The sequence below is a fragment of the Conger conger genome, chromosome 14, assembly GCF_963514075.1.
Source record: "Conger conger chromosome 14, fConCon1.1, whole genome shotgun sequence".
NCBI classification, from domain to species: Eukaryota; Metazoa; Chordata; class Actinopteri; order Anguilliformes; family Congridae; genus Conger; species Conger conger.
Genome location: NC_083773.1, coordinates 2,970,742 through 2,994,414, shown reverse-complemented (window position 1 = coordinate 2,994,414; position 23,673 = coordinate 2,970,742). Strand labels below are relative to the sequence as shown.

The window sequence follows — 23,673 nt, the reverse complement described above, 5'->3', positions numbered from 1 at the left end:
CTCCCTCCCTCCCTCTCTCCCTCTCCCTCCCTCTCTCCCTCTCCCTCCCTCTCTCCCTCCTCCCTCCCTCCCCCTCCCTCTCTCTCTCCCCCTCTCTCCTCTCCCTCTCTCCCTCTCCCTCCCTCTCTCTCTCCCTCTCCCTCTCTCCCCCTCTCCCTCCCTCTCCCTCTCTCCCCCGCTCCCTCCCTCTCTCTCCCCCGCTCCCCCCCTCCCTCCCTCCCTCTCCCCCCCTCTCTCTCCCTCCCCCCTCCCTCCCTCCCTCTCTCCCCCTCTCCCTCCCTCCCCCTCCCTTCCTCCCTCCCTCTCTCTCCCTCTCTCCCCCTCCCTCTCTCCCTCCCCCCCTCCCCCCCTCCCTCCCTCCCTCTCTCTCTCTCTCTCTCAGGGGCACACTATGCCATCGGCAGCCGTGCCGCAGGCTGCCTCTCTCACCCGTCAGACGCGCCCGCCCGTCCCCCTCGGCCGGCCGCTCCGACCATGAGCGCCAGCGGCCCGGCCCCCCCGGCCCCGCCCGCCCCGGGCCCCGCGGCCCCGCCCGCCCCGGCCCCCGTGGGGTCGCTCGCCCAGCGCAAGAGGCAGCAGTACGCCAAAAGCAAGAAGCAGGGCAGCAGTGCCAACAGCAGGCCCCCCCGAGCCCTCTTCTGCCTCAACCTCAACAACCCCATCCGCAGAGCCTGCATCAGCCTGGTGGAGTGGAAGTATCCTTTCCTGTGTGTGTGTGTGTGTGTGTGTGTGTGTGTGTGTGTGTGTGTGTGTGTGTGTGTGTGTGTGTGTGTGTTTATGTATTTCTAGGTGTGTGTGTGTGTGTGTGTGTGTGTGTGTGCGTGCTTGCGTGCGTGTGTGTGTGCGGGTGTGTGTGCGTGTGCGTGTGTGTTTATGTATTTCTAGGTGTGTGTATGTATGAGGGATGTTCACAGTGGGACGGGCAGCACAGTGGCACAGTGGGTAGCGCTGTTGCCTCACAACAAGAAGGTTCGAAACCCCGCCTGGCCCTTTCAGTGTGGAGTTAGCATGTTCTCTCCGTGTCTGTTGGGTTCCCTCCCACCGTCCAAAGACATGCAGGTTAGGGACTACAGATGAAAATGAGCTCATTAGCTAACTCTGGTGCATTTATTTGGAAACTGAAATATGCATCTGGAAACTGAAAATTTTGATTAATGTGCACTGTCCCTGATAAATATAAAATTAAGTTCCTGAATATGAGTTTTAGATTGTTGAATTACATTTTCCTTCCTTCCGGACAGCCATTGGTTTCTTCTGTATAGTTACAACTTACTTGTATAGTTACATGAGATGTTGCATTTTGAAGTGCATTGACAAGGCAAGAAGACAAAAATGTAAATACAAGACATAAGTTTTAACCATCCAATGACATTTTCTGTGCCTTGTTGTCTGTCAGTGACAACACCACCACAACAGAATGTTCCTAATGCTAGCAGATTGCTTTTAGTAAATTGGATTTACATCCCAAATCTCGGTAGGTTTCCTATAAGCAGAGCATGTTTGACCAGAAGGATACAGTGTATATACAGTATTTATGACACAGAGCCATCATACTGGTGAAAGAGCTGTGTGAGGGTATGACTGTGAGTGACCTTTCTTTCAGCATGTTGCATGTTTATCATGGTGCTTTCTCCGTCTTGCTGTTTTTACTCCAAGTGCACTTTAAAAGACAGGATGTTATCTTCTGAATGCTTGGGCCATTTTTAGAAGACGCACTCGGTACGTGAGGGGAAAGGGATTCTCCCCAGCAAGCCCTCGGGATACGCAAGTTCAAATTAATATTCAAGATCAATTTCTCTGCGAGGACTCTGTTAGGAGACTGTGTCAAGAGATCCTCAGCTTGTGGCAAATGGGGCCAGAACAGGTTTTATGTGTTCGGTCAAGAAGCAGAATGCTTAGTTCTTGACATTATTATAGCACCGTGCTCTTGTGGCAGTAGAGAACGGTTATCAGATGAACATGTCTATTCCCAGGTGAGACGGGAAACATTGGAACATTTTTGTGACCCGATACAATTTCAATTTGTGCAGGATGTGAGTGTGTGCTTTAAGTGAATATGATCTTGTTTTTCCTTGACGGTATGCTTCAGGCCATTTGATATCTTTATATTGATCGCTATTTTTGCCAACTGCATGGCCTTAGCAGTGTACATTCCTTTCCCTGAAGATGACTCCAACTCAACCAACCATGACCTGGTGAGTACAGAGTGGTGTGTGTCGATTTGGACTGTGGCCCTGTCCAAATCACCACACTTGCCTACTATTTAGTATGCTAGTTGAGTATGGATGGATGAGAAAGTTATTAAGGAGGTGAAAATTTCTCTAAATGTATTGTGCTTCCAGAATGAAATACTTATACTTATTTCCAGGGTTTTGCTGGGTATATTCTGCAACATACTTTTCAGGAAGTGTATGCAAACAACCGTTTTAGTCCCGCTAATATTACGTGTAGCTTTACTTTGAAAAACGAGGCAGGGCTTTGCTGATGTTGTCCTTCAGCAACAACACCATGTGAGCATGGTCATAAGGGTAGAACGTCCTACACTTCCACAGTACGGTTGAATAATAGTATGTAGGACATTTTTCACCCATCATGTACTAAAAAATACACATTAAACAGTGTGCAGTATGCTGGGTGGACAGCACATACTTCTATGTTACATACTCAACAGTATGCAATAGCTAGTTGGGTCAATCACATTATCCTACATACTACCGCACACGGGATGCAGTAAATATGGCTCTGGTTTTGACACAGCAAAGGGTTCAAGAAATCAGTCACAGTGTGCAAAATTATTTTCATTGGCTGGTGTTGTTCAGTGATTGAGAGGCTGTAGCTCCTTGCATTTTGGGGTTCCTGAAATGTGAACTGTGGAGGCTGTGGAGCCTGTGTTGAGCCTGTGGAGTTGTGCTGTGCTCTGCATCTGTGAGATTATGTGTCTCTTACGTCCTACTGTTTCAACCTGGGGGAATGAGGTCATACAGCCTCCGCGCCATTCCCAGGCTGAACGTGTCACTCCATACACATACACACGCACATGCACATGCACACACTCGTAACATCGAATTAATGTGTCACTCCACGCACACATACACACACACACACACACTCATAACATCTAATGAATGTGTCACTCTGCACACAAGCACACATTCATCTCATCCACATTCGCTCTGCTCTCATGTCCCCCGTGCAGTTTCTGTGTGCAATGAAGGACATTTTTGTTCTTGTTTTCACAACCTGTCAGCTTCACAATGGCTGGTATCGGGGTATCGACATCTTCGTGGTTTAAAGCGAGACAGTATACCTCGGGTAACTGTAAAGCAGCTTTGTGGAGGGACAGTATGCCTGCTGAGGTTGCGTTTGTGCGTGCGTGCGTGTGTGTGTGTGTGTGTGTGTCTGTGTGTGTATGCATGTGAGTGTGTGTGTGTGTGTGTGTGAGTGTGTGTGTGCGTGTGTGCGTGTGTGTATGCATGTGTGTGTGTGTGTGTGTGTGTGTGTGCGTGTGTGTGTATACATGTGAGTGTGTGCGTGTGTGTGTGTGTGTATGCATGTGAGTGTGCGTGCGTGCGTGCGTGCGTGTGTGTGTACGTGCGTGCGTGCATGTGTGTGTACGTGCGTGTGTGTGCGCGTGTGTGTGCGCGTGTGTGTGCGTGTGTGTGCGCGTGTGTGTGCGCGTGTGTGTGCGTGTGTGCGTGTGTGCGTGTGTGCGTGTGTGCGTCTGTGCGTGTGTATTGTCTATGCACAGTCCCTTTCCTGACATGCGAAACAGCTGTAGCTCACACTGAAAGACAGCCCTCAGTCTGAATGAGGTAATGCCTCTCTCATGAATTGTTCAGCATCACAAAGCAAAGCTCCATATCGCGGTAATATGACAGCAATATGATCCATATTGAAAACTGTAGCTTTGTCTGAGCACATTTGAAAGCAGGGTTGTCCAAGCGAGCTGGTAATGTCTTTTTTTGTTTGTTATTTTTGGAAGGAGTGATATCTTTTAGTGATATCTAAAACTGCTGCAATATTTAAGGTATTTGCTCTCCAGGGATGTTCACAGTGACCCCGGCACTCTGTGCATTGTGGTACGCTGTGCTCTGCCCTTGTTCTCCGCAAATTAATCTGTCCAGTGCAGCTCGCCTGGCTCACAAACTGGGATCAAACTTTTAAAGTATGCAGTGCACATCAAATATGAATCAAGATTCAGCAACTGCATTGCCTATTTCCTGCCTCAAATTGTTTCCAGAAATTGTAGGCTGTTTTCGACGTTATGCAGAGGCTAACCTTACAACTATTCGCTGTCTTCTTTTTTTTTTTATACCATGCACAGTAACTTAATGTTCCATAGCTTTAATAGGCCACAATACAAAGATTTCACACACAGAAAACAAATGAGCTGAACATTATTTTTAAAAAGCTGGGTGACATCTCGTTTTCAACTTTTCGATCCAATTAAGAGCTGTCCCTTTGAATCTTGCATTGCTACCAATGGCCGTGTAAACAAATACCAGACACTGAAAACAACTGGCTCAAAGAAACTGGAGTAATTATGATGTAGTCCAAGTCTGGGAATACATTTAAAAACATAGTGTAAAAAAAAAAAAATCCAGAATCCTTTGTTAATGCAATCTCTGACCATAGCGGATCTAAGATTTGCATCTCAGTTTAATTGCAGAGAGAGAGAAAGAGAGGGAGAGGGAGGGGCGGGGGTTGGGGTTGGGGTGTGTGTACGGTGCATGAGAGTGTGTTGAAGCCGGCTGACTGGGTCAGGGGGGGGACAGGCCTACGGTGGATACAGTAAAGTGCACGGGAGTCCCACAGCGGAGAGCCGTGTTCTTGCAGGGCGGTTGCTGTTCGTGACATTTAAAACGCAGAGCCGTGCTGTGGAACACAATATGGCGCCTGATGCAAGGAGGCCCCTCGGCCTCGTTCGCTGAAGCTTCATTAAACTCTGCGGCTCGTTATGAACACGAAAACACTGTCTCTGGGCAGGATCGGCCATTGGAGCATGTGACCTCCGCCCTGAACAGCCATTGGCTTTACAGCGTGTGTTAAACCGTCGGCAACAGGAAACACCAGCCACAGGTGGCTGGGAACGTCTGTGGGAACGTGCACACGTCTGGGAGCAACTGTGCTGAACGTTAGCCGGAGTGTGTGTGTGTGTCTGTGTGTGTGTGTGTGTGTGTGTGTGTGTGTGTGTGTGTGTGTGTGTGTGTGTGTGTGTGTGTGTCTGTGTGTGTCTGTGTGTGTCTGTGTGTGTGTGTGTGTGTGTGTGTGTGTGTGTGTGTGTGTGTGTGTGTGTGTATGCATTCTACACTGTTTACACAGTGTTTTCAGGAATGGGCATGCATCTGCTGACGTGCAGTGTCACTAGTCGCGTTTACATACATACAGTATTTCTTCATTCTTCGCGGCATATTCTCCTGTTAAACTGAATCAAAATGTCAATCGGAATGGGATCACTTGTTCTGATTGAGTGAGATTACTTGGATTCATCCCCATTGTATTGCTCCGTGCTCCATTATGAATAACTTTGAGCGTGTGAGCCACAGGGTTTACATTAGCACAGTGTATGAGCCATAGGGCTACATTAGCACAATGTATGGGCCATAGGGTTTATATTAGCACAGTGTATGAGCCATAGGGTTTACATTAGCACAGTGTATGAGCCATAGGGTTTACATTAGCACAGTGTATGAGCCATAGGGTTTATATGAGCAGTGTGTGGGTCATAGGGTTTGTATGAGCACAGTGTGTTCAAGGTAGAGATGCTGATATTTAGATCCCTGGATATATTTCCTCCCACTGCTGGGAAAAGTCTGGTTTTCCCTGAATGATTCTGAAAATATATCTGGGTGTCACATGCATAATTTGTGCCGTGACTAATCGGTGAGGTAGCAGGTATAACTTATCCACGTCATCTACTATCGTTTTACACAGAAAGTGCTTTCTGGACCAATGAAATGATAACAGGAATAACAAAAGCAGCACCAGGTCAACATGAACTGCGAAGCGCTGGTGGTGAGAGTGGCAATTGGGTCACTGATGAGACAGACTAAAACTAAAACCGAGAGACAGACAGCGTGCACAAAGCGAGTCGTTTGACACAAAGGGAACTTAAAATGGTGCCATTGTGCTTTCTCTAATTAGTAGGGATTATGTGGAGACGCCTTTGATCTGAGAGTATGATTGGATTGCGAGGCATCAGTGGGTCCGCTCTGTAATCTGTAATCTGGGTCTAAACGGCATAGCGCTTTAAAGGTGATCTGTGGTAAAATGTTAACATCTGTCCCCATAGGAACTCGTGTAACTAATATACGCGGGTCAGGACTGAGGCGAAATGGGGATTGTTGTCCATTATGGTTGATTTTGAACCATCTGGAGCTGTGATAAAAACCCTGGCTGTTTGCATTCTACTAATCCAGTCTTGGGGGGAATTAAATCATGGATGGGCCACTGAAATTTTCTCAATGAGATTATTGTACATGTATATCTTTTTTCTGGAAGTAGCATTGCCTTGGATGTTTTCATAATGTTTTTGTCAAATCCAAAAGACCCATGCCAATTTTCCGAGTTCTGTTTTGCATTCGGGAATAAGGGTGCCCATTATTTAGAGCAGGGGTGTCAAACTCCGGTCCTGGAGGGCCGCAGTGTCTGCTGCTTTTTGGTGTTTCAGCACGAGGGATGCATTTCAAAGTCTTCCATTGGCTAAAGAGCCAACACACCTTGTTCTCAAGGCCTTAATTGGCATTTCCAAGGTCAGAACCATTGGAAAAGGGAGTTTGACACCCCTCATTTAGAGTAACACTCTGAGTAGTGGAGTCATGACTTTAGTTTCATCTGAAAAAAAAAATGAAAAAAAGTTTTAGAATGTTGTAGTTGTCTGGTATTTAATGTCATTAAATTATGTAATTAATTATATGCTGCACTAGTCTCTGCATTGCTGGCTGAGAAATATGGCTGTGTATCATCATTGAAAGGGGATGTTACTGTGATTGGTGTAGCAAAGTGGCAACACACTAATGGAAAGGGGTGCCTAAAATGGACTCCTATAGGAACTGCACAGGTGATGGTAAATGATTGGCATTTATATAGCGTCTTTATCCGCTGTACAATTGATGCTTCTCATTCACCCATTCATGTAGGGTGGCCTGTAGCGTAGTGGTTAAGGTAAATGACTGGGACACGCAAGGTCGGTGGTTCTAATCCCGGTGTAGCCACAATAAGATCCGCACAGCCGTTGGGCCCTTGAGCAAGGCCCTTAACCCTGCATTGCTCCAGGGGAGGATTGCTTAGTCTAATCAACTGTACGTCGCTCTGGATAAGAGCGTCTGCCAAATGCCATTAATGTAATGTAATTCATGCACACACACACTCACACACCAACGGCGATTGGCTGCCACGCCAGGCACCAACCAGATTGTCAGGAGAATTTAGGGGGTTAGGTGTCTTGCTCCGGGACACTTTGACACACCCAGGACTGCCCTCCGACTGCCAGACGACCGCCTCTTACCGCCTGAGCCAATGAGACGACTGCTCTTACCGCCTGAGCCAATGAGACGACTGCTCTTATCGCCTGAGCCAATGAGACAACTGCTCTTACTGCCTGAGCCAATGAGACTACTGCTCTTACCGCCTGAGCCAATGAGACTACTGCTCTTACCGCCTGAGCCAATGAGACAACTGCTCTTACCGCCTGAGCCAATGAGACTACTGCTCTTACCGCCTGAGCCAATGAGACTACTGCTCTTACTGCCTGAGCCAATGAGACGACTGCTCTTACCACCTGAGCCAATGAGACTACTGCTCTTACCGCCTGAGCCAATGAGACTACTGCTCTTACTGCCTGAGCCAATGAGACGACCGCTCTTACCGCCTGAGCCAATGAGACTACTGCTCTTACCGCCTGAGCCAATGAGACGACTGCTCTTATCGCCTGAGCCAATGAGACGACTGCTCTTATCGCCTGAGCCAATGAGACGACTGCTCTTACCGCCTGAGCCAATGAGACGACTGCTCTTACTGCCTGAGCCAATGAGATGGTAGCAGCAGAGCACGCATGACTGAGATGCCACCTACAACAAACTCATTCCCTATGAGGGATGTGCTACTGACATGATTGTGTTTAAGCTTTATTATATAGGTGATATTTTTGGTATAATGCACATTTGCACATGCATTGTGCGCACACACACACGCACAGGCACAGGCACACGCACACACACACACGCACGCACGCACGCACGCACACACACGCACACGCACACACACGCACACGCACACGCACACACACACACACGCACAAATCTGTGTGGAGCTGAGGAGGTCTTGTGGCAGTCTGTCTCCCAGCTGCTCACAGCACAGTTGGCAGGTGGAGCTGACCGTAATCTGAGCAGGTTCACCTGTCTGTTCAACCCTGAATGGCAGTCTGACTGACTGAAACCGCACCAGTGCGGAGCATGTGTGTACAGTATGCGTGCCCTGCTGAAAACAAAAACAACTAGGTTGACCAGTTCAGACCAGCTCCCAACTTGATATGGTTGACCAGCTCATGCCTGTGTGTGTCTGTGTGTGTCTGTGTGTGTGTCTGTGTGTGTGTCTGTGTGTGTGTCTGTGTGTGTCTGTGTGTGTCTGTGTGTGTCTGTGTGTGGTAGAACAGCTTATCACCAGCTTGACCAGCTCAATTTTCACCAGCATAGCTGGATTTTACAGCAGGGTGTGCATGTATGTGGACTGTTGTCATTGTGCGTGTGTGGAACATTATCTGTCACGTTCTGTGTTTTCTGTTATCTGTTTTGTCTTAAGTCTTTACCGTTTTTGGTTTATTTTTACCCTCTGTGCACACCGTAGTCTGTCTGTCGGTTCATTCATTCCATCATTCGTTTAATCTGTCTCCCACTTCCTGATTGCTTCACCCACCTGATTGTTATTTCCTCTTGTTATCTGTGTATTTAAACCTCTCCATTTGTCACACTCATTGCCAGATTGCCGTGTGGTATATCTCGCTCTCCAGTGTTTATTTGGTAACACGGGTGGCAAATGGCAAGCATTTATATAGCGCCTTTATCCAAAGCGCTGTACAATTGATGCTTCTCCATTCACCCATTCATACACCGACAGCGATTGGCTGCCATGCAAGGCCCCGACCAGCTCGTCAGGAGCATTTGGGGGTTAGGTGTCTTGCTCAGGAACCGGCAACCCTCCGACTGCCAGACGACTGCTCTTACTGCCTGAGCCAATGAGACGACTGCTCTTATCGCCTGAGCCAATGAGACGACTGCTCTTACTGCCTGCGCCATGTCGCCCCCCTATTTCTGTCTGATCACCCGTGTTTCGACCCATTTTGCTTTTGGATTTTCCATCTGTTCTGATTTGACCCGCTGCTGTTGGACTCCCTTTGGCTTTTTGGTTTCTGATTTTGTTTTTTTGATTCTGTTTATCTGCCTGTTTGGACTGCCTGTTTGTTTTTGACCTTCTGCCTGTGACCGCAACCTTTCTTTGGATTGCCCTTGTTGTGCCCGTTTGCCTGGAAACCAAACCTTTGCCTGGACTCTCATTGACGAACTGCCTGGTCTACACCATTCCTCCTTGCTGGTTCTTGACCCCTGCCTGTCTGATCTGCTGCAAAGTTAATAAAGGCTTTAACTTGAACGTCTGTGGTCTCGCTATTGGGTTCGTTGTTCTGGTGCCTGATGATGATCAGTAGAACATTGTCATTTCTGTGTGGAACCTTGTACATTGTCATTGTGTGGGATGTTGGAGGAACGTTGCCATTGTGTGGGATGTTGGAGGAACGTTGCCATTGTGTGGGATGTTGGAGGAACGTTGCCATTGTGTGGGATGTTGGAGGAACGTTGCCATTGTGTGGGATGTTGGAGGAACGTTGCCATTGTGTGGGATGTTGGAGGAACGTTGCCATTGTGTGGGATGTTGGAGGAACGTTGCCATTGTGTGGGATGTTGGAGGAACGTTGCCATTGTGTGGGATGTTGGAGGAACGTTGCCATTGTGTGGGATGTTGGAGGAAAGTTGCCATTGTGTGGGATGTTGGAGGAACGTTGCCATCGTGGGTGTCAGTGGAATGTTGTCCTTGTGTGTGGGGAGATAGCGAGAGGGACGTTGCTGTCGTGGATAGACTAGCGGCGGTGCGCCTGCTGTACTCCTGTACACTGTAATCCAGCTCTTGTGCAGGGTGTGATGCCGACTGTTGAATCGGTGGCGACTTCGCGCACATATGACGAAAAGACCAAATGGCAGCACTGTTTGTTGCAGTGTACGTCTCCGACGCGGCTCATCACAGACTGTGTTTACTGCGGTGATCATTGCAAATAGTATTTATCCCATGGAATGTTTAACACGGACAGTGATTAATCACAGTGTTTATCACATAGAATGTTCATCACTGTCAGTGCTTAATCGCACTTATGCTTAAAGGTCTATTTTGGGTTCCAGTTCCGGTTCGGGTTTCTGTTCCCTCGGGTCCGGGGCCGGTTACGTTCCCCTGGCTTTGCCTTTCTGTCTTTCAGCCGCGGCAGCCGCAGCAGTATTGGGTTTGGAGCACTCAAAGTCCTTGGTGTGTGGGTACTGGAGCTTGTGAAATCTGTGCAGGAGCAATTGCTAATGTTGAATATGCATGAGAGAGCAAGCTCTGCTTCTTATTACACAGACACGCATATACAGTACACATACATACATGCACACATGACTTCCCATGGGATATGCAAGGCAAAATCCATAAAACCTTTACTTTAATCTCATGGTAAAGGAACATTTCTCTACTATCACTTGGTACTTCAGGGATATTTATGGGTTTTCATTTGTTCTCTGTGCCTGTATCTGTGGCTGTACTGTTTGTCAGTGTGAAAGTTGAGTGTGCGTATAGATATTCATGGGTGTGCAGTTGACCAGTTTTGCGTGCGCGTACCTTTGTGTGGTGATAGATATGGATGCGTATTTGGCTAGTTTATGCTCTATGCGTGTACATATGTACCATTGTCTGTTGCCTTGCACGTATTTCGTCGGTGTATGGAGTTTGGGACGGTGAATCAGGAAGTGGGTGAGGGTGGGTGGGCCATTCATGGAGGTGGGGGTTGGGGTGGGGTGGGGTGGGGGGGGGGGGCATATCCTCCACAGGGATGACTCAGAGGATCCTGCAGAGCTCTGTTTGGGCTTCACTGCAGCAGAAACACTGGAGCAGAAACGATGGAGCAGAAACCCTGGATGTGCGGAAGAGGCTGTGTGACTAAGTGGGGGGGGGGGGGGGGGGGGATAGACAGGCTTTATGTACAGGGTTGCATTGGGGTTGAGGAACAGAAGAACAGTAGCTTGTTTATCGATTAAGATGCGAGAACTGAACCGGGGGGGTTCAGTTCTCGCATCTTAATCCGCCCCCCCCCCCCCCCCCCCTTCACGAAGACCTTAGGGTGCGTGAGGAAAGTTAATCCTTTCGAGCGTTTCCTCCGATCGACTCTGGAGCTGCTCTCCTATTGGCCGCGGCAGACCACGGAGCGGGCCGCTGACATGCTAAGCCCCCCCCCCCCCCCCCCCTCCGTACGGTCTAAGTGACAGCACGAATTAGACTCAGTTACGCCGAGCGCGGTCCCTTCCACATCGACGGTCTGCTTCGGTGAGCGACGGACTCTCATCCCGTCCGTGCTGAATCTGCGTTCTGCACGCGTGTGCCTTCTGTACGTGGGCTGCTGCATATGTTTGCTTTTCCAGGGTGGGCATCAATTTGTTTTTTGGTTTTTTTTGGGGGGGGGAGGGGAGGGGGGGTAGGCGGTATTTACAGTATTATCCCGGAGCGTGCTTTTCCCCCCCGTGGTTCTGACCTTTGGAACGCCATCATAATTGAATAAAACAGGAAATGGAATATGCTGTAGTAAATGGCTGATTTTCAGAAACCTCTGATATACAGTGGGCTTCAGAATGATTGGCACCCTTAATAAAAATTTTAATAGGCTGCATATAATATACAAAATATAGATCATTATCCATGTTATGTTCACATATACAGGAACTATATACATGTATACTGTATAGATATAGATATATATATATATACTTTTATTTTAATATATTTACCCTCATGTTTCATTGTTTTTTATTTAGTAATCTAATTTTTTCTGAAAACCACAGGTGCCAAAATGATTGCCACCCCGAACAATTATTGTACATAAAATCAAATTGAAATTGGTGATACATTTTGACTTTAATTTAGTTAATCTCAGTCCAAAGGAACTATATCGTGTCATCCGTGTTTCAGTAGCGTATGAAAATGAGATAACAAGCGTACAGAATCCCTTTGGGGCATGGGAAAAGCCTTGAACTGCCAATTCAGAAGACACAGATGGTAATTTGCGGGTAATGGGTAAAACAACTTATCTCTTAGCACTGTAAGAGCAATAATGAGAAGACATAACAAATATAGAGTGATTGCAGACTTGCCACGAGGAAGAGGATGCAAATGCATAATGTCTGGCTGCCTCTGCTAGGAAGCTGAGACTTGGTCATAGGTAGATTGTCCAGCAGGAAAAATGACTCCAAGCATACATCAAAATCCACACGTAAATGGTTAAGTAAAGACAACACTCATGTTCTGTAATGGCCATCTCAGTCTCCAGACTTAAATCCTATGAAAAACCTGTGGTCTGAACTGAATGATTCTGAAAAGTTCTGCTTGGGGGAATTGTCAAATATCCTTCCAAATGTGTTCTCTAGCCTCATGAACCAGAGCTGCCAATAATTGTGGAACCTGTTTATTGGGGAAATACGTTTTTTTTGATAAATGTGTTAATTCCATTGAATCATTATTAATGCACTCTGCATTGTTGGAATGATGTTGGAAAATAAAGCTTATGTCAATAACTGTATTCTTTTTTTTTTTTTAGTTTACAGAATTTTGAGTGCATATTTATATCAAGAGTGCTGACAATTCTGGAGCCCACTGTAGTATCTGTAGTTTTTATTGGCTGTTGTATTGTTGTCTTCTAGCTGCCAACTGTGGTATGCTAGTTTGAAAGTTGATTGTACTCTTCAAGGGTTCTGAATTTCTGTATGTTTACACTAGGACTCAGTACTGTCCTCTCAGGTCCACTTTTGCACTTGTTCTTGTGTTTGATTTGCACTTTGTTGTACGTCGCTCTGGATAAGAGCGTCTGCTAAATGCCACGTAATGTAATGTAATATCTGGACATCTTAATTAACTGACTGACAGGCTTGCTGTAATCTGATTGGTGGTGGTATCCGCCACTCAATCTGGTTGCCTGGTGTGGTTCATCATGTCACACGCCCGTCCCAGAAACACCCACGCCCACGCCCACGCCCACGCCTCGCCCTGGCTCTTCCTTTAAAAATCAATGGTGCAAGCAGTTGACAGAGCACTCATTTCACTCCGATCGATCCGCAACCAAGTGTTCAGCTTGCTTAAATTCCTTGTCTGTGGTGTGTTCTGCTCAAATAATTTGAATGGGCGGCCTGTAGCGTAGTGGTTAAGGTACATGACTGTAGCGTAGTGGTTAAGGTACCTGACTGTAGTGTAGTGGTTAAGGTACATGACTGTAGCATAGTGGTTAAGGTACATGACTGTAGTGTAGTGGTTAAGGTACATGACTGTAGTGTAGTGGTTAAGGTACATGACTGTAGCATAGTGGTTAAGGTACCTGACTGTAGTGTAGTGGTTAAGGTAAATGACTGGAACGGAACCCACAAGGTCGGTGGTTCAATCCCCGGTGTAGCCACAATAAGATCCGCACAGCCGTTGGGCCCTTGAGCAAGGCCCTTAACCCTGCATTTCTCCAGGGGAGGATTGTCTCCTGCTTAGTCTAATCAACTGTACGTTGCTCTGGATAAGAGCGTCTGCCAAATGCCATTCATGTAAAAAAAAAAAATATATATATATATATGTATATATATATGTATATATATATGTAAAGCGTGTCGGCTTGCTTAAATTCCTTGTCCGTGGTGTGTTCTGCTCGAATAACGTGCACTCACAACTTGAACGAAAGTGCAAAAAAAAGAAAATAAATAACTACGAATAGAAATGAACGCTACCCCCCGAATGCCTCGGATCTCCATCCCGCCCTGAACTCCTCCCGGTCCCCGTGCTCTCCCAGAGCCGCGTGGCTTCAGCGTCTCGGCGGGTGTGATTTGTGGGGACGGAGAGGCGGAAGGACTCCCTCGTGTGGGCACGAGTGTGCCAGTGAAAGGCTGGCCCGCGGCCCGAGACCCCCGCATTGTGTGCTCCTGACGGGGCGTGAAAGGGCTGAGCCTCCTGCCTGTGGGAGGAAAGCGCACGCATTCACTGAGTTAAAGGATGTGTGTCTAATGCTATCAGTGTCGCACACACACACACACTCACACACACACACACACACACACACACACACTGATGCGCACACACACACGCACACACTCACACACACACACTCACACTCACACAGACACACACACATACACGCTCACACAAACACACACACACACACTCACACTCACGCAGACACACACACACACACACACACGCACACACACACACTGATGCAGACACACTCACACAAGCACACATGCGCACACAGACACAGACACACTCGCACAAGCACACACTCACACACACACTCACACTCACACTCTCACACACATTCTCACACACAGATGCAGACGCCCTCACACAAGCACACACTCATGTACACACAGACACACAGACACAGACGCAGACACCCTCACACAAGCACACACACACACAGACGCAGACACCCTCACACAAGTACACACACACACACACACACACAGACGCAGACACCCTCACACAAGCACACACACATACACACACAGACGCAGACACCCTCACACAAGCACACACACATACACACACAGACGCAGACACCCTCACACAAGCACACACACACACAGACGCAGACACCCTCACACAAGTACACACACACACACACACACACACACAGATGCAGACACCCTCACACAAGCACACACACATACACACACAGACGCAGACACCCTCACACAAGCACACACACACACACACACACACAGACGCAGACACTCTCACAGAAGCACACACACACACACACACACACACACACATCTCTGAATCATGCTGGCATGGCAGTGATCCACAGGAAGCAGGAGATCAGATTCCTTAAGTGGTGTAGCTATTATGGAAAAAAACTAGGGATTTTATGACGGGAACATAAATACATTCAATTAAACATAAAATAAATGTGAAAAAAAGTTTTCAACTGACCTTATTATTGATAAGAGTGAAAGGCTTGTGCTGTCCGCCAGTGTTTGCTTAACATCTGGAGTCATGTTTGCCTTATGATAGAACCAGCCCAGGAACACACTGTTCCTCTTCAGTAGGAGACTCTGATACACACCATGCATTTAAAATGTTCCCCACAGCAGCCATGCAGATTCAAACCCCTCAGGCCCGTATCCACCCCCGCCCCCCCCCCCCCCCCCCCAACGCAGACACACACACACACACACACACACACACACACACACTCCAGATGTGTGTCTCTCGTTCGTTTAGATTTTGGAGGTGTGCTCTGAGGGAAGTGTCACTGGTGAGGAGTCCTGTGGTCCAGTGCCTCTGATACTGCAGCGTCACCCTGCCCTCGCCTGCTGCCCCCAGACCGGGGAGAGTCTGAGGGGCCTGTGCTAGAGTCCGTGCTGGGCCCTTCAAGGGGATTATTTTCCTGGTGAATTCATGAAAGCACTGTGTTGATCACTGGAAGAGGAAACGCTAACTGATTTCCTGTACTTTTTGACAGAATAACAGAACTCAGTTTGTATTGTATTAGATTATTTTTTTGCACTTTATTCTTGTATGTGGATGTCATTTTGTAAATATACTGAGCAGAAGTGTCAGTCAGTGAATTATAAAAAAATATTAATATTCTCTCTCTCTCTCTCTCTCTCTCTCTTTCAGGAAACGGTTGAATATGCCTTCCTAATAATTTTTACAATTGAAACCTTTTTGAAGATTATTGCATATGGATTAGTGATGCACCAGAATGCATATGTGAGAAATGGTTGGAACATGCTGGATTTTGTAATTGTAGTCATAGGGTAAGTCCACAATTAGATTTTCTCTCACTCTCACTCTCACTCTCACTCTCACTCTCACTCTTTCTTCTCTCCCTCTCCCTCTCCCTCTCCCTCTCCCTCTCCCTCTCTCTCTCTCTCCCTCACTCTCACTCTCTCACTCTCTTCTCTCCCTCTCCCTCTCCCTCTCTCTCCCTCCCCCTCTCTCTCTACACCATTGAGTGTGATGGTATTGGATGTTTTGTTTCAGATTGTTTAGCCAGAACTGTTTTATTTTTAGCTTCGGTGGGGGTTTGAGTGTAACCGTCCCGGACGTTTTGTTCCAGGTTATTTAGTGTTGTCTTGGAAGTTTTAACCAAAGACAAAGAGCCGGAATCTGCAGGGACGCACCACCCGTCCGGCCACGGCCACGGCGGGAAGCCTGGCGGCTTCGACGTGAAGGCGCTCCGAGCGTTCCGCGTCCTCCGTCCCCTCAGACTGGTCTCAGGAGTGCCCAGTGCGTACCCCCTGCTGTACCCCCCTGCTGTACCCCTCTACTGTACCCCTCTACTATACCCCCCTGCTGTACCCCCCTGCTGTACCCCCCGTTATACCCCCCTGCTGTACCCCCCTGTTATACCCCCCTGCTGTACCCCCCTGCTGTACCCCCCTGCTGTACCCCTCTGCTGTACTCCCCTGTTATACCCCTCTGCTGTACCCCTCTGCTGTACCCCCCTGCTGTACCCCCCTGCTGTACCCCTCTACTGTACCCCCCTGCTGTACCCCCCTGCTGTACCCCTCTGCTGTACCCCTCTGCTGTACCCCCCTGTTATACCCCCCTGCTGTACCCCTCTGCTGTACCCCCCTGCTGTACCCCTCTACTATACCCCCCTGTTATACCCCCCTGCTGTACCCCCCTGCTGTACCCCCCTGCTGTACCCCCCTGTTATACCCCCCTGCTGTACCCCCCTGCTGTACCCCCCTGCTGTACCCCCCTGCTGTACCCCCCTGTTATACCCCCCTGCTGTACCCCCCTGCTGTACCCCTCTACTGTACCCCTCTACTATACCCCCCTGTTATACCCCCCTGCTGTACCCCTCTGCTGTACCCCCCTGCTGTACCACTCTGTTATACCCCTCTGTTATACCCCTCTACTATACCCCCCTGCTATACCCCCCTGTTATACCCCCCTGTTATACCCCTCTGTTATACCCCCCCTTATCATGCATACCCCTCTGTTATGCCCCTCTGTTGTACCTCCCCTTTTCAGGTGTGCCCAGTACGTACCCCTCCTATTGCTTCTGTTATACCCCCCCCCTTTAATCTAGCTGTAGTTAACTGTAGCTGTAAGTTGCTGTAGCTGCAGGTGGTTTTAACTACTGCTAACTGGTCAAGAAGTACAAGAACTGACACAGAGTTATGGTCAGAGTGTTTTTCCTTGTGTCCCAGGTTTACAGGTGGTGTTGAATTCCATTATAAAAGCCATGGTTCCCCTCCTGCACATTGCCCTCCTGGTTCTGTTCGTGATCATCATCTACGCCATCATAGGACTGGAGCTTTTCATCGGGAAAATGCATGCTACCTGCTTTATGGCTGGTACAGGTGAGGCAAAAGAAAACACACACTCATCCACTCTTAAAGAAGTGTCAGGAATACAAAGATGTAATCGCTCCAAGAAGCCACAGATGGCCCGTTTATAATATTGTGTAGTGTTAGCTAAGCAAACCAACAATTATTATTGCAAACGAAATTAAACACCACTATACGGCTATCCAATCATTACATAGCTGTACCCGTAATATTATTACCCCAAAAGGAATTCCAAAAAGTGGATAGCTAAAGAGGCTCAGGCCTATATCGCAGCGACCTTTGATCGACTCCTACAGATAGGCTTGTCTGCTGGTTCTGTCTGCTCTGAGCAACACTGTTAATCACTAAATAACTAGCCCCGGCTGAAGCATGCCTCACTAATTTTTAATCTAGGTCAACTAAAACACTGACACGCATTGAAAATAGACGCTTTAGCCTTTTCATTGATGACAAATCCAGCGGACACACCCTGCAGTGATGCACAGTTGGAAAGGGGGTACGTTGCAGGAGTGCAGTCATTACATTACATTACATTATTGGCATTTGACAGACGCTCTTATCCAGAGCGACGTACGGTTGATTTAGACTAAGCAGGAGACGATCCTCCCCTGGAGCAATGCAGGGTTAAGGGTCTTGCTTACAAGGGCCCAACGGCTGTGCGGATCTTATTGTGGCGACACCGGGGATCGAACCGCCGACCTTGCGGGTCCCAGTCATGTACCTTAACCACTACGCTCCGGGACGCGGTCTGCATGCTTCCTCCGTGGCGGGCGTGGCGTGTGAAGGATGGCTGGCGTGTGAAGGATGGCGGGCGTGGCGTGTGAAGGATGGCGGGCGTGGCGTGTGAAGGATGGCGGGCGTGGCGTGTGAAGGATGGCGGGCGTGGCGTGTGAAGGATGGCGGGCGTGGCGTGTGAAGGATGGCGGGCGTGGCGTGTGAAGGATGGCGGGCGTGGCGTGTGAAGGATGGCGGGCGTGGCGTGTGTAAGATGGCGGGCGTGGCGTGTGAAGGATGGCGGGCGTGGCGTGTGAAGGATGGCGGGCGTGGCGTGTGAAGGATGGCGGGCGTGGCGTGTGAAGGATGGCGGGCGTGGCGTGTGAAGGATGGCGGGCGTGGCGTGTGAAGGATGGCGGGCGTGGCGTGTGAAGGATGGCGGGCGTGGCGTGTGAATGATGGCGGGCGTGGCCCGTGTTTCCCCGTGTCTCCCGCTGCAGATCTGATCGCGGAGGACGAGCCGGCGCCGTGCGCGACCACAGGGCACGGGCGCACCTGCCCCATCAACGGCACCGTGTGCAAGGAGGGCTGGCACGGCCCCAACGGGGGCATCACCAACTTCGACAACTTCGCCTTCGCCATGCTGACCGTGTTCCAGTGCATCACCATGGAGGGCTGGACCGACGTGCTGTACTGGGTGAGTCCCCGCCTACCTACTCTGCCCCTCTGCCACACTGAGGGAGCCTCCGCCCACCTGCCCTGCCCCTACGTGGTGATTGGTGGACATGCCTGCCACACTAGGGGAGTCCCCGCCTACCTACCCTGCCCCTACATGGTGATTGGTGGACATGCATGCCACACTAGGGGAGTCTCCGCCCTCTTGTTCAGTCCCAACATGCTGATTGGTGGATACATAAGGCACACACTGTGTTAGGTGACTCCCAGGCCACCCGCTTTTTTTCCTATTCCATTCCTGGTTTTTGTGGAAAATGCATAAACAAGAACCTATCATGAAAATTAGAGAGCCATTCAGATGAGTAGACATTCGTTACAGATGCATAGACATTAATAGACATAGATAGTTAGACACAGATAGGCAAAGGTACAAAGGAGAGATTTGAGAGGGCAGGAACAGTGAACATTACAAATAATTTCTCTCCTCTCATTATTTCAGACATCAGTCCCTTAGGCTGTTTGTGTCTAATGTGATGCTTACAAACAGTGGTTAGTCTGAAGGGCTGGAATATTAATGAGGATCTGTGTGACCTGTCCCTCTTTGAGTTCCCCATGGCCCCTCTCTGTGGTCCCATTGCAGCCTATAGGTTCTCTCTGTGTTTGGCTCTCTGTGTTTTCTCACTCACTCTCTCTTTCTCTCTCTCTCTCTCTTTCTCTCTCTCTCTCTCTCTCTCTCTCTCTCTCTCTCTCTCCCTCCCCCCACCGGTTGTGCTTTCAGATGAACGACGCAATGGGCCTTGAGCTTCCGTGGGTTTACTTTGTCAGTCTTGTCATCTTTGGATCCTTCTTTGTTCTAAACCTTGTTCTCGGTGTGTTGAGCGGGTAAGCACTTCTCCTCTTCTTGCAGGCACAGCCCCCTCCCCCCATCTCTCTGATAGTGTCTCTCACCCTTTCCGCCCGCGAGAATGAATGAGATAAGAGGGGTCTGTCAGGTACCGCGCAAGAGCACTTCTCAGTGCGGCCAGCAGGGGGAGCCGTGCACAGGACAGGGCTGGCGTGATCGGGCCTGATGCTGTGGTCACAGGAGAGTGCCCGGCACTCGTGCGGTTAACAGGCTGGTTTGAGTTCCTGCAGGTTAACGAAGGTCACAGCGCTGATCTGGCGTTCCTCCGGATTGAAAAGGCTAATGCGCCAATCTAGGATTCTGCCGGGTGACGTGACTAACATGCTGATCTGGGTCCCCGCAGGTTAATGATTCCATTGGATGGGAAACGCCGTGGATTTACTTTGTTAGTCTGATCATTCTGGGATCCTTTTTCGTTCTCAACCTGGTTTTGGGTGTATTGAGTGGGTAAGGACTGTGTGGGGTGCTGTGATTTTGGGTACTGAGTGGGAACTGAGTTTGGGGGTGCCGTGATTTTGGGTACTGAGTGGGAACTGAGTTTGGGGTGCTGTGATTTTGGGTACTGAGTGGGAACTGAGTTTTGTGTGCTGTGATTTTGGGTACTGAGTAGGTCAGGACAGTTTGGGGTGCTGTGATTTTGGGTACTGAGTGGGAACTGAGTTTTGGGTGCTGTGATTTTGGGTACTGAGTGGGTCAGGGCAGTTTGGGGTGCTGTGATGTTTGGTACTAAATAGGTGAGGACAATTTGAGGTACTGTAATTATGGGTACTGAGTGGGTAAGAGCAGTTTTGGGTGCTGTGATTTTTGGTACTAAGTGTGTAAGAGCAGTTTGGGGTGCTGTGGTTTTGGGTACTGAGTTTGGGTGCTGTGGTTGTGGAGTGGGCAATGTGCCTCCAGATTCGGCTTTTATGTTCCTGGTTGGGATAAAACGGTAATATGGGATGAAATGTAATCAAAATAAAAACGTGGTTCACTCGTGCTCCTAGTTCATGCAGGTGCACTTTTTTAAAAAACAGGTTAATTTAACAACAGCTCCATATCCAGATATCTAGCCTTTTTGTCTTTGTGTGTGGAATTGGAGTGGACCGTTAGAATTTTTTTGGGGAACAACCGCTGTGTTATGTTAGCGTGACCGTCTGACCCTGGTGCCTCCAGAGAGTTCTCCAAGGAGCGGGAGAAGGCCAAGGCGCGCGGAGACTTCCAGAAGCTCCGGGAGAAGCAGCAGCTGGAGGAGGACCTGAAGGGCTACCTGGACTGGATCACGCAGGCCGAGGACATCGACCCCGAGAACGAGGACGAGGCGGACGGAGACAAACGCAACCGTGAGTCCCCCCCCCCCGCCCCCCGCCCCCCCCCGGGCCTTCATCGCTCCCCCACCGCTCAGCACCCCCACACCCTGCTTACCTCCCTGCTTCCCCTAAGAGGAGACATTGAGTCTGGAGGTCTGGAGGTAAGAGCAGCCGTCTGGCAGTCGGAGGGTTGTCTTGTCCCTGAGCAAGACGCCCTAGAACCCCCAATTGCTCCTGGCGAGCTGGTTGGTGCCTTGCATGGCAGCCAATCGCCGTTGGCGTGTGAGTGTGTGTATGAATGGGTGAATGAGGAGCATGAATTATACAGCGCTTTGGATAAATTCTATGAATTCAGGCATTTACATTTACCTGCTGTGAGTATCCTCAAACCCTACTTACGCTCCAACCATAAGCATCCCCGAACCCTAAGTACATTTGCCCTAAGGCCAAAGTACCAGCCACCTCCATGTTCCCAACCCTAAGTATACCTCCAACCCTAAGATCTGGGCACAACCCCTCTTGAATGCTGCTCTGAAGAGCCTAAAAAGGAAAGTCACATTATTTCAGCAGAAGAAAGTCTAACCCAAATCCTCTTCATGTAAGCATCACGTGTGTGCATGTATTCACAGCTTAAATATGTCTCTCCTGGGGTTGTACACACATCGCAGGGGTGACACTGCTAGCATGGCCTTGTAAACCTGCAACTTCATAACTTTTCAAAACCAATGAGCTATTTTATTTGTCTGTTGGTTTAAGAAATAAAAACTGGAAATAATATTCTGCGTGTTTGTGCTTGGGACAGGCGCACCTACAGAAATGTCTGATTCACTGGCCTCAGTTCTATCCTGTACCGTTCACCGTCAATTTATAATTTCTGAACGGAATACATCACAGACTCATGCTTTTAGGCGTGTGTTTCATGCATGTGTTTAGGTGTGTGTATGGTATGTGTGTCTATATGCTTGTGTGTAACTGCACATGAATCATACTGCACACTAACACTTATACTGTCAATCATTAATACTACATATGCACATGCATACATCAGTGTTTGTTGTTGTGATTCTAATAATGTTCCATGATACTGTACTTGTTGTTGTTGTTGTTGTTGTTGTTGTGTTAATCGTTGCATTGCTGTTGGTGCTTATTTTGTTGTGCTGACGGTCACAGTGTTGCTGTTGTTATTGTGTTGGTTTGTATGTGTTGTTTAGTTGACCTGTTGCGCTGTTGTGGTCCTCCTAACCCATCCTTACGGCCTCTCGTTGTGTCCCGTGTCTGCTGTTGCACACCGTCTCCCATCTGCTGCATGATTCTGCCACCCAGGGGTCACCCTGGCTGACCTAATGGAGAAGAAGAAAGGGAGGTTTGCCTTTTTTAGCCAGTCTTCTGACGCACATGGTAAATTCTATAACCTCCCCTGTGTGCCTGCGTGCAGGCGTGTGTGTGTGTGTGTGTGCCTGCATGCAGGCGTATGTGTGCGTGTGTGTGCGTGTGTGTGCGTGTGTGCGCGCGTGTGTGCGTGTGTGCGCGTGTGTGCGTGTGTGCGTGTGTGCGCGTGTGTGCGTGTGTGTGTGTGTGTGTGTGTGAGGGGGGCGTGTGTGTGTGCATGTGTGTGTGTGTGTGCGTGTGTGTGTGTGTGTGTGTGCGTGTGTGTGTTCATGCCCTTCTATGGTGCTTGTACTCTAGATCTTCTCCTCTGCTCTTGTTCATGCTCTTCCCTCTGCACCTGTCAGTCGCATCACTAAAACGCAGCCGTGTGACTGGTCAGGACAGTGTAAGGAAGGCTCTGGTGAAACAAGGCTCAGTTTCACCCCCAGCGGAATGGGGAATCTGATCCATCAGCCGCTGGGCATTACAAATTATTTCGAGCGCATGGTGGTACACATTGGTCAATCAAAAAGCTAAATCTGGGCATTTTTTCCTCTATGGAATCGCAGCACTAATGACCTTGGCTGCACACAAAGCCTTAACCACACTGTGCTGACCTCAGAGACCTGACCACACAGTGACCACGCGGTTCTTAAATACCTGTAGAACAAAAACTGCCAAGGCTGCCGGACTCCTCTTGCTCAGAGACGCAAACAGCAGCTAGCTTTGAGCTCTAAGGTCATTCTCTCCACTGACTGCCTCCAGTGCTCAACCACAGTCCTTTTCCTGTAGCAGGGAAAAGTATCCGGTGTCCTTTATTGACAGAGAAGTCGGTCTTATAGGATGGGGACACTTCATGGTTTCATTTGAAATGGGAATATGAATAAAAACCGACATGAAGCACAATCCCTTCCCCTGTTTTATTCTTTCATCTATCCAAGTGAATTTTAGTGCATGTGAATAATTTATCTTTCACATCCCATCTTCTTGGACTGTACTTTGTCCGACCTGGAAATCAATCAAGGTCTGGCATCTTAAACGGAATACCAACCCTGTTAAATGTTCCTTTGAAGAGCAAAAAAAAAAGCGTTCTCGA

The 23,673-nt window shown here is 48.8% G+C and overlaps 1 pseudogene; it reads left to right on the top strand.

Annotated features, from left to right (window-relative positions):
* Positions 1-474: 474 nt before the first annotated feature.
* LOC133109697 (voltage-dependent L-type calcium channel subunit alpha-1D-like) overlaps positions 475-23,673 on the top strand; it is a 74,860-nt pseudogene continuing 51,661 nt past the window's right edge.